Source organism: Sinocyclocheilus rhinocerous, unplaced genomic scaffold, assembly GCF_001515625.1.
Source record: "Sinocyclocheilus rhinocerous isolate Xijiao unplaced genomic scaffold, SAMN03320098_v1.1 scaffold492, whole genome shotgun sequence".
Lineage (NCBI taxonomy): Eukaryota > Metazoa > Chordata > Actinopteri > Cypriniformes > Cyprinidae > Sinocyclocheilus > Sinocyclocheilus rhinocerous.
The window spans coordinates 785,704-796,560 of NW_015626069.1; the positions used below are offsets into that span (position 1 = coordinate 785,704).

At 35.8% G+C, this 10,857-nt stretch overlaps 1 protein-coding gene across 5 annotated transcripts in view; it reads right to left on the reverse strand.

Annotated features, from left to right (window-relative positions):
* elmo1 (engulfment and cell motility 1 (ced-12 homolog, C. elegans)) overlaps nt 1-10,857 on the reverse strand; it is a 93,814-nt gene that overhangs the window by 66,648 nt on the left and 16,309 nt on the right. Inside the window, exon 1 of one of the 5 annotated variants that reach the window (XM_016515019.1) lies at nt 1,005-1,138. The exons of the other annotated variants lie outside the window; for them this stretch is intronic. The gene's annotated coding sequence lies outside the window, so the exon portion shown is untranslated. Of the gene's footprint in view, nt 1-1,004; nt 1,139-10,857 lie in introns of those variants that run through there. 5 annotated transcript variants of the gene reach the window in all.

Below are 10,857 nucleotides of genomic sequence, written 5' to 3' on the forward strand. Positions count from 1 at the left end.
TTTATCATTATAGGGTAGTTGTGTACACACACTGCCAACACACATTTCAGTTCAAACGACTTGTAAAAGTGCATGTAGCATCCTATGACCCCTTTAAGTTACAATCAAACACCTGACTCTCCTCTCCTTACCACTAACAGCTGTAAAAAAAAAAAAAAAAAACATTAATTTCCTTTGAAATGTTTATAGTTCACAAAAAAACTAACAGTGTAGACCAGTGTTTCCCAACCGGGGTGCCGTCTGTCGTGAGCAGGGGTGCAGTGTAAAAAATCCTTTTTTAATATTTTTAAATTGCTAAAATGTTCAAAAAAGCATCTATACAAGTTTGTTAAAATTTCCAAAGGGTACCGCGACTAAAAAAAGGTTGGGAAACACTGGTGTAGACAGTCAAGAATTCTGCACTCATTATTTCAGTCTGAGCTGCAGTGGACGCCTAGTGTCAAAGACAAGTCCTCTATTTCTCATACAGTAACCAGGATATCCTGTCAAATTACTCACACAGCTAAGCAGCAGTTTCCACATCTCACTAATACCTACCCTTCCATACCTACCTAAGGAAACTGCCACTTCTAGTAAAAATTACCCAATTGAAACAGTAAAGATTAAAGTTACAATGTTAAAACAAGGATCCACCCACAAAAACTAGATATGCACTAAAAATATGCATCTACTTAGTAAACACAGCACAGTACAGTGTGGAAATGTCACTCAACAGGTGCACAGCTACAACATTGCAGATCAAATCTAAATTGCATATCATTTTAAAACACATTCAAGTGTCTAGGCCAATATGGATTATCCTGCCTGCTCGATGGAGACACCTCAATAAAGCAAACAGACCAAATGAAAAGTTTCAGCAATGTATTTAGATTTACAAAAAGAAAAATGCAGCCTGGTTCACAGACAAATCTGTAGTGATATGTTAGGGGTCACAGAGTTGATCCCAGTGGCCAAAGCAACACCCTGAGCTGCCCGGACTCATCCGAAAGCATGAAGAAACTTACCCAGAAACCTCCGCAACTAGCAGCCGCTCAAACGAGTTGATGTTTCCTGTTCTTTAAGCCTCAGCAGTGCAATGTGTTGCTTCTCAACATGATCAACAAAAGCCTTTAAAATCAAGACTACACCCGTATTTATCACACACCTTCTCATGAACCTTGACTTAACCAGTGAGAAAGACAGAGAGATAAAGAAAGAGAGGTGAAACAGGCGGAGGAAGTAGGCGTTCATCACGAGAAGAGGAAACTGCTGGGCCACAGTTACACGAAAAGGCGGCAAATTTCAAAGATGCAACACAACTGAAGACGTGAGGAGGAAACAGACCCATAGGCTCCTTGCTCGGCTTATCTGACCGTGTCAGACAATAACAGGAAACATGGAGACGCACTGATCGCTTGAGATAAAGCGATGATTTGGTGCATGCATTTAGAAGACAAATTGTAAAAAATAAGGCTGTGTGGTGATTAGGTCACAGGAAGTAGTTTTCAAGCCACATATGTATGTCTGTACAAGAAAAAAAGAAATTATACGTTACTTAAAATTAATTAAACCTATTTTTTGACTATTAGGATTTTTTTTACAGTAACGAACTAATTTCCATTATTAATTCTCATTGCTGTAATGTAAAGAATTTGTGACAAATCCCTTTAATACAGTAATGATAAACAATCCGAAGCCAACTTTTTTCCCATAAAAAAAAATCACAAATTCAAAAACAAAAACAAAACAAAACACGAAACAAAACAAAACGAAACAAAACACAAAACAAAACCAAAACAAAAAAAACAAGCAAAACCAAACCAAAACAGTACAGATCATCCAGAGGGTCCTGCATCCTGTTTTACAGATAAGGTGACCCTTATTCATACCCATATGAAACAATGGGCTCCATTTCACACTCAGCTGGGCCTTTCATAAACACTTCTGTGATCACTTTCTTGATTAGTACAAATAAACATGAATGCAGTCCACTTCAGTGTGAAATTTCTTCTTCTTTTCAAATAATCGCTTTGATTTCTCAAAGAACTCACGCTTCCGCTCTGATATATGTGCGGCCCAGATAAACAAAGCTGACACTAGGACACTGACTCACAGTGCCATGGTAACAAAATTAAAAAACAACCCATGAAGCAGAAAAATAACATGCTCAGTTTATGACTAGCTGGGCAGAATGACATTCCCGGAAAGTGATGCCTAGTGCCACACACAAATAGCACTAATGATCAGTGTGCTAATTGTCACAAGGGCACATTTTCAAGGATGAAAAAAATGGAAACGAGCACAAGAGCTGCTGATTACAGCATGGGCCGGCTGCTCTCATTTCCCATATCTGCTCATCCTCTCACAATTTTGAGGAGCACGCTTGGTCGTTTCTGATGCAACAGCAGCAGCTGGGTGGCAAATCAAGAGCTGCTAACATCTCGTTACCCATTAAAGGTTCAGGGGGATGATGGTTAAATTGGCTCATGTCAGTGAATGAGAAGGAGCATATGTTGGTTCCACCCATTGTGGGCTCCTAGGGGCCGGCCGGCCCTGCTCTCACAGCTGTTGAGGTGGCTCTGGGTTCCCTCGAGCTATGAATAGAGATCAGTGGAGAGCTGGTCAATGAAAAATGTTGGGTCTGGCCTAGATTCATGCGTGGTCGGGTACATCAAACCAGCGCTGTTTAGACTGACTGGTAAAATTGGTCAAGGTCTTTGAGACCAGCTAGAAAGAAGAAAAAAAGAGAGACAAATGAGGAGGAAGAAAGAGATCCACACATTTTTCTGGAAAATGAGCACATCTAAAATTAAACAGTGACCTTCTTTTACTGTGATAAATGAATGGCAGCTCCACTTTCAACAATATAAAGTGCAACGTGTTCAGATGTTCTCTATTAAAAAGAATAGTTCACTTAAAAAAAAAAAAAAAACATTCATTTCCTCATTCATTGGTTTAAACCCATATGACTTACTTTCATCTGTGGAACATAAAAGGAGATATTCTGCTAAATGCTCATGCTGCTCTTTTTCAGCATTTAAAATTACGACCCACTGCTGTCAAAAATGAAATAAAAACACCATAAAACTGGTCCACAGCCCTGTTTAGACTGGACTAGTTTCCCAGGAGGTCATACTTTTCTGAGTTTATATTTTTGCCATTTTAATCCCATCCAAATCTTAAGTCTGTTTTCCCTCACACAACCTTTGCAAAAGTTCCAGAGCAAATACCTACTGTTTTTCCGCAAACTCAACTGTCCTCTGAGAAATCGAATCCTGTCCAAATGCAGATGTCTGTGATTGCTGATACTGTATTATCACAACACTTGTCGTCATGTTATTTCTTGACTAACATAAGCTACCGTTTGCGCACTAATCTTCCGCATACTGCACTTTTCAATACAGACTAGGGATGACACAAATCTCAATATAATATTGAACCATTCGGTAAAACATCCACGGTTCAATACACGCTTGTGAATTGCGTTTCTTTTTACGGTTTTGCATTTTATTTCTCCCCGAATAGGCTCTGTTTTTGCCTGTGGTTTACACACTGAGATGAGGAAACTCCTCCCCGCTTATAACGTGATAGACAGTTTAAGCATTTCTATTGATACGTGGGCTAACTGTATTGTTGCATCCCTAATACAGACAGCATGCAACGAAAAATTATAATGAAAAAATTGAGGAGAATCAAATAGTGGAAACTCCTAAGACAGGCCATAATATCAGGATCAGGTAAAATGGATATCTAAATTTCTCTGCTTGGTTAAGGGTTTATTATAAGCAGCCACTTCTGTAAACTCATGTGAAGTTCATTTAAAAAGGTTTTTATAATAAATGAAAATAATATATATAAAAAAATGCATTAAAAGTTATATGTCATTCATGATGCATGCAATATATATATATATATATATATATATATATAATATATATATAAAACCGTATTAGATTACCGCGATTTGAACAACTCGCGTCGTGATAAATAAATACTGTCCAGCATAAAGCACAGTTTTAAGTACCAAGTCTCACGTTTGCACAGCACGCAGAGTAGTTTCGTTTTGAGTGAAAACAGGGCGGAAAACCTGGGAGGTTTTAAAAGAGTGCTAAGGGAATTAAACAAATGACTATATTAATGAATTAATTAGGTCATACTTTGACATACTTTGATACTGGACTACTTTGTCGATCATCTTGGTACTTTTCTGGACCTTGAACGTGGTAGTTACCTTGCTGTCTATGGGAGGGTCAGAGAGCCCTCAGATTTCATCAAAAATATCTTAAATTGTGTTCCGAAGATGAACGAAGGTCTTACGGGTTTCGAATAACACGAGGGTGAGTAATTAATGACAGAATTTTCTTTTTTGGGTGAACTAACCCTTTAAATCGCAATACTGCTTTGTCCACGGGGGTTACAGGAAACAGCTCTAATTCAGCTTTTCCATAAGCGCCACCTGCTGTCAACGAGTGGAATTACAGAGACTTATATTTACATTCAGCTTGCGTGCAGTTTTTGTCTGGCCAAAAACGGACCGAATTTGAATGCCCTGCTGTAAATTTTGACCGTTGATGAAAAACAAGCTTATGTGGAGTCTACACATTTAAACAATTCAGATAGGAGCAGATAAAATACATATAATCATTTATTAATCAATCAATTATCATTTTGACTTATATCTTTTCTTTATTTAAAGGCTGAAATGTGAGGTTTACCTTTTTATTAAACTTTTTCAAAGCTTTATTTGAGCATTTACATTAGATATTTCAACATGCTATTAAACTGTTGTCAGACAAATTGTCATTTAAAATCCGAACATCATTGGTAATGTTATTGTTTTAGTGATTATGCAAACAAAAAGTCATTTCATTTGTAGTTTGTTCATTTTTAAATATAAAACTTATAAAACTTGGTGAACTGATTTATGTGTCTGTACTTTTACCGTGATAATACTGATAACCGTGATAATTTTGGTCACTATAACCGTGATAAGAAATGTTCATACCGTTACATCCCTAATATATATACAAACATTGGGTGAATTGTAACTCAAATCTGTTTAGAAAATCAGTACTGTCCAAATAGGGCTCACATGACTTAAATATATTCAACAGTGAAATGTAAGCAATCATCTCACATTCAAATCAAAAGTCTCCTGACTAGAGAAATAAACACAGCTGACCTAGAAGCGATGTTCCCGTCTTGATGGTCGAGGAGCCAGCTGTCTCCTTGGAGATGCATGTGTGATGTGCCATGTTCCAATTAGCCCTTTCTTGTTTTTAGTACCTAAACCCCTACCCAGGAGCAAAGAGACCCCCTACACGCTGTACTGCCTCTGACAAACCTGATTAAGTCACCCAATTCAGCCCTGGGAGTTAGTTTGCCAAAAGCAGACACGGCCTGGTGGTACTCGTGAGCAGAGCTGCCAACCACCTTTGCACATGGAAACCTTGGTCTGGATTTATTCAGGCTCATCTCACTTTGGTAACTTTATCGATTTCGCTCCTTCCAAACAGCTTTTAAATCATTTTGTTTTGTTAAAAATGTATTTGAAATCATTTTTGCACACAATCAGATCCCAAAACCATTGTTAGTCGCAGCTTTAGTTATCTAATGCATGCATTTCTGAGTCTTTTCAATTAAACCAATGAACCATTCAAATCTATTTTGATATACACCAGATTCACATTTAAAGGCACCAGTTCAGATGGGTTAAAAAAACAGCGCATCTAAACACTACTACACTAATTGTAATCATCTTTAATCTACATGGAAGAATAGAGCTTTTAAAAGAGTACAGTAATAGATGTACACTGCTGCAAGATTATATAAGACCTATGTGTTTTTTCCCTTTAAAATTTAATTTGCAGCTTTATAACCAACTAATAACTAACATAACTAATATACTGTAACTAACCTGATCACAGAGAATGACTAATGTCTAAATTTAATGCAGCTCAAGCCGAGAGTTCGGTCACAGTGACATGTATTTGGCAGGTGAAGTAGTTTGTTTTCAGGTCTAAGACGAGTGTCTTCTATCTAAAAGTGTCTTTACTGTTACAAAAGCGTTTGCGGATGCAAGACAAGAGATGGAGGTGGGGAGAGCATGATTCAGTCACTGGCTGTGTGACTTTCTGCTCACAGGCTCCTCAGCCCAGTAGGAAACACTCTAAACAGGTCAGACCTATGACAGCCTTCAAACATGAGACGCTTTTACCACATTCCCTTCACTGAGAGAAGGGAAAACACCCAGAAATCTAACTTCAAACTCAAATATCTCTCTCGCAACCCACTTGCACCGCAAAAAAAAAAAAAAACACATGTATGAATATGACCAATGAATAGGGCAAAGGGCAACCAATAATGTATCCTGTAGAAATACAAAGATAAAAAAAAATTTGAATTCCAATAATCAACTGATAGATTTTAAAATAGATACAATACCATTAAAAAATTTGGGGTCGTATGATTTTAAAATGTTTTTGAAAGAAATGTGCTCACCAAGGCTGCATTTACCATATAAAAAAAAAATACAATAAAAACAGAAATATTATTACTATTTAAAACAACTGGGGTCATATGACGTTGCTAAAAAGAACATTATTTAGTGTATTAATGAAATGTGTTTATGCGGTTTAAGGTTAAAAAAACACATTATTTTCCTCATACTGTACATTATTGTTTCTCCTCTATGCCCCGACTTTCTGAAACGCGTCGATTTAAATACAAAGATAAAAAAAATGTTGAATTCCAATAATCAACTGATAGATTTTAAAATAGATACAATACCATTAAAAAATTTGGGGTCGTATGATTTTAAAATGTTTTTGAAAGAAATGTGCTCACCAAGGCTGCATTTACCATATAAAAAAAAAATACAATAAAAACAGAAATATTATTACTATTTAAAACAACTGGGGTCATATGACGTTGCTAAAAAGAACATTATTTAGTGTATTAATGAAATGTGTTTATGCGGTTTAAGGTTAAAAAAACACATTATTTTCCTCATACTGTACATTATTTACGCGTTGCGTCGCTGTGCGTAAACATAAAACCATGTCTGCATTTGTGATCGGAGAAACAACAAGCCTACTCTACACTGCTCAAAACTCGCGTTTGAAAAGAAATATGAAAACGTACTTACAGGCTGAGAGTCAGCATTATTTGTCAATATCTCTTTGGGTTTGAGACTTTAGTGTTTGCAACTTTAGGGATCTTATCTATTCACGAACAGCTTGTAACACTCCAAAGAGAAAGGAAAACTTGAAATCGCATCATATGACCCCTTTAATGTTATTAAATATAATGTATTCCCGTGATGGCAAAGCTGAATTTCCTGCAGCCATTACTCCAGATGATCCTTCAGAAATCATTCTAATATGCTGATTTGTTGCACAAGAAACATTTGTTATTATTATTATCAATATCAAAAACAGCCGTGCTGCTTCAGATGTTTGTGCAAACCGTGATGCATTTTCTTTTTTCAAGATTCTTTAATTAGTAGAAATAATAGAAAGCATTTATTGGAAAGAGAAATATTTTGTATCATTAATTATAAATGCCCATTATAAATATCTCTATTGTCTTTAATTTAATGTATCCTTGCTGAATAAAATTATGCATTTCTTACTGACCCCAAACTTTTGAACCATATTGAATGAAAATACAGCAAATTCAAACTGAACCAAAAAGTAAAACTTTTTACACAAAGTAAAAAAAAAAAAAAAAAAAAAAGGAGAAGAAAAAAGAAAGAAGTCCACATGAGCAACTAGACAATCTATAATTATTATTTAAATAAACTGTAGAAAGTTTATTATTTTTGTGAATTATAGTTTCCTCAAGAATAGCTTTAGAGCATTAAGATAAACCACTTCTGGTAAGTCACTTTGTGCACATGTGCCAATGCACACAAACACTAAAAATCACCATGTTGACCAGCTCCTACCCCCCACACCACATCCCACAAAGTGAACTGGAACATTTAAGTCCTCTTAAATCAACCCTCACCTCATTACACTGGTTTCTCTGGCTAAATTAAAACTAATTAGTAATGATGGGATGGGATGAAAGAAATTCAAGCAATTTCCTCAAACATCACCACAAGATCCTGGCCAGTGCGGCTCTTGGATCTGCTAGACGGCTAACAGGCACAGCAGAGAGATTAGGAGAGAGGATGTAGAGGCATCCAGCAGTCAGTGATGACCGAGAAGAAGCTCTGTGTCAGGAACGCAACATCAGCTACTAATTCAGCATCCAACACCACTGGATCTCACAGTGATGACTGTAAATTTCACTGCAAGTGAAGCAAAGTGCGCAAACACAAAGCTAGATTACGTTGCCTCAATAGTGTCGCCAAATTAAATTGAATTGCAGCAGTATCTTGCAATATAATAATAATAATAATAACAATAATAATAATAATAAGTAATTTATTCTTGTTGTTGTTGTTATTAATAATAATAATAATAATAATAATAACAGTAAATTCAGAATAACGTACATCCTGTTGGGTTTTGGATTTTGTACCAAGAGACTTTTTTGTAGGTAATGGTGTGTTACGCATGTGTACCGATTTTCGTACATGTACGTAAAACATAGCTCGAGGGGCACTCCGTTGAAATTTTACAGGTGGCGCTATCGAGCCGTTTTGCCACACCCACTTCTGAAACCCATATCAGATGTAAATTTTCGCCAGTTCTGACGCGTGTGGAAAGTTTCATGAGTTTTGGAGAATGTTTAGGCCCTCAAAAATGCGATTCACTTTGGAGAAGAAGAAGAAGAAGAAGAAGAAGAATAATAAGAAACGGAGCAATTCCAATAGGGTCCTCACACCATTGGTGCTCGGGCCCTAATAATAATAATATCCTGTCACTTTTTTTTTATAATTATTATGCACTACTTTAATATTTGTACTTAATTTTACGAGACAATTTATATACAAAATAATCACTATTAGTATTTATTTATTACATACATATTATTATTGTTATTATTATTATTATAATTTTTGAATCATTAGTATGCACTACTTTAATATTTATTCTTAATTATACTAAACTATATTTATAGAATAATAAATATTAGTATTTATTATATACACACATTAACCTAATATTATCCTAAACTTATTTTCATGTCTAAATACATTTTTAACCATATTTTGGGGCATGTTCTTATCTAAAATTTAGGCCTTCTATAAATGTTAGTACCACTAAATTTTACTTCCTCCCATCATACATTCACTGTCAATCTTGCAATCTTATAATTAAATTATCTAGTAAAGCTTATCATTTGCAATATTAATCTTTTTAGATATCATTACAATAACTATAATCAAAATTCCTTCAAATATGAACTCATTATGAAAATGTTTTTAATCTATGTATGAACACTGAAACAAAAAGCAATGCAAGCCACCTTAGCATTTGTAATCTTTGATACATTAGTAGAAGCAAACTAAACAAAACTTTCAACCGATCACTTAATAGGGAAACACACATACTGGTAAAAAATGTATAGCCTGAATGCACTGTAAGTCGCTTTGGATAAAAGCGTCTGCTAAATGCATACATTTGGTTTTTTTTAGGGAAGAGCTAATGGAATACAATCAATGAACACATCTCATGAATGAGTTGTGTTCTCAGAAAGAGGAACACCCTATGGGCGAATCCACGTTGAAAAGCTGCTGACCTCTGGCTGTTGTAGGCATCGCACAATGGTAGCCTCTGACCGTTTGACACCAGCCCTGACGGACAGACCCTGTTTGGGAAACCATGGGAACCGTGTTGATTTGTATAGTCTCTCACATGAAGATGGCCTCAGGCCAAGAAGATGGAAGAGGTGTGGGTCTCTCCAGGGATAAGCACAAAACCTTTATTTAGCAGTGGCACAGGCGAACTGTTACAACCGCTGATGAATGTTAAACGCAGGCGATGCGATGCGCTGCCCTCAGGAGCACTTACCATAGAGTGGGATGGAGTGGGCAGCATTGTTCATAAACTGTTCTTTCAGAAATAGTGAGCGCTATATAAAGTACTAAATTACACAAACACGTGGGTTATGAAACGTGCTCTTCAATGAAAAACAAGCATTAGATAATCAAAGGAAAGGAGAGCTTGTTCAACAATGCATCTCATCTTTCACTAACAATAAACTAAATAGTATCATGTACCACAGTACAACCATGACATATGTTATGTTATGTTATATGTTACGTTACGCTGTTATGTACACACTAGTGTTCAAAAGATTAGTGTGGTAAAAGTAAAAATAAATAAATAAATAATACTTTTATTCAGCAAGGATGCATTAAATTGAGCAAAAGTGACAGTAAAGACATTTATAATGTTACAAAATATTTCTATTTCAAAAAAATCCTGAAAAGGATTATCACGGTTTTCACAAAAAAAAAAATATTACACAGCACTGTTTTCAGCATTGATAATAATTATAGCTAATTACTTGAACCCAGCATATTAGAATGATTTCTGAATGTGACACTGAAGACTGAAGTAATTATGCTGAAAATTCAGCTTTGCCATCACAGGAATAAATTACAGTTTAAAATATATGAAAATAGAAAACAGTTATTTTTCATTGTAATAATATTTCCCAATATTACCGTATTGTCCCGAATATAAGACGATGTTTTTTTCTTGGAAATACATCTGAAAAAACGCGGTCGTCTTATATTCAGGGTCTAGACTTTGACATGTCAATAATACACCCACAACACTAGGTGGCGCCATAACCGCATAAAACGAGTGTGCCATGAAATACGTAATGTAATGCGTGTTGTAAAGAGCGCAAGTAAAAACAAAAGAAGCAGAAAACCTTAAAGCTGCATGAGTCGTGACTGTCACGTTAACCTGATGG